Raw genomic sequence first — 1,574 nt, 5'->3', positions numbered from 1 at the left:
CTTTAGGGTGGAAATACAGGACAGCACAATTTTAAGGAAAAAAAATCACCAATTGATGAACATCTTTGAAAAGTAAACAAAAACCTAGGAAAGGTATCGGAATTTGATAAATTGTTGCAGATATGGATCTAGTTCATTTGGATTTGACCATAGAAGATATCTCTTCCTTTTTCTTTTGTATTTTGTGCAGGGTTTCGAGTTCCATCAGATTATAGGACATACTTGCTGCGAGAAAGAGTACATCACAAATTGTATCCTCTCCTGTGGCTGGGTGGTGTCAATTTGCTTTCCTACGAGGGATCAGCTCCATGAGTATCACTCCAAAGCTTAAAACATCAGCTTTGGTAGTCACATCAAATAGTGATCACTAAATATTCGTTCATAGCCAAGTTACATGCTGTTTAAGCCTCAAAAATAAACCCGATCAAATAAAAGGAACCCACAAACTCAGGGAAAGCCATAAAACTAGAAAGCTGCTTTTGCTGTATCTGATGAATATAATATTGTCACCAAGCATCAGAATTAGAATGAGCAGGTCCTTTTTATCAGGACTCTGCACTTCGGACGTCTTTGCCTGTTTCCCCATGCTACTTGAATGCATGTTTCAGCCACATTTCTTCAATAGGGTGGTTCCTACCTGTTATTTTGATGAGAACAATATCTCAATTCTCCGGTTTCAAAGAACTAAATTTTTTATATGGTTTTAGAGGAATTAAATTACCAATCTATAGCTGTGCAGGGCAATGACATGGGGTTACTTTTGGTGGCAACCGCTCAGGCCTCAACCAACCAATGAAATATGAACACAATTAACCTGCGAAACTCAAACTCAACCTAAATCCCGAATTTTGAACCTAAATACTGTCAAAGTTGAGTTGAAATTGACTGGGTTGAGCTGGGCCGGACTCTACGAGTGTTGTCAAGTCAGGTCAGGTCCAGGCATCACCCCACCCAGATGCAACATGTTGGGAGTCGAATTTTGAGCCGAAATCGCCATAGCAGCTATAGCAACCCATTTTTGTGAACAAGGGGAGTTTCAGTCTGCATTTGGATCCATACCTTACCGATCCAAGAATTGGATTGGGTTGGGTTTCGGTAAAGCCTGAGCCCCAGTTGGAAATGTAGGGTCAAGTTGCCCTAGCCTTCAATCCTAATCTAACCTGATTTGAAAACAGACTGCTAACATTTTTTGAAATTAAGCCCAGTCATGCTCTCACATAAATATCCTACACAAAATTCAGGGAAAAGACGAAGAAATAAAAGAAAAATGCTATTCTTCCAACTCAAAATATCCCCTCTAAGTTTGCCCTAAAATTACTATCAAAAATTCAAATAAAAACCAAAAAGAGGGCAAAAATTGTCCTTCCTCCTATTGAACCTGATATTCTCCGTCATATTGAATTGAATTGAGATTGTCTGGGATATCGCCAATCTGACCTTACAGCCAACCTGATTAGTGAAACTTAAGTCCAACTGGAGTTAAAATATCTATTCACATATATATATATATATATATATATATATATATATATATATATATATATATATATATATATATATATATATATATATAT

This window comes from Elaeis guineensis, chromosome 3 (genome assembly GCF_000442705.2).
Source record: "Elaeis guineensis isolate ETL-2024a chromosome 3, EG11, whole genome shotgun sequence".
Lineage (NCBI taxonomy): Eukaryota > Viridiplantae > Streptophyta > Magnoliopsida > Arecales > Arecaceae > Elaeis > Elaeis guineensis.
This window is presented reverse-complemented; position numbering follows the sequence as displayed.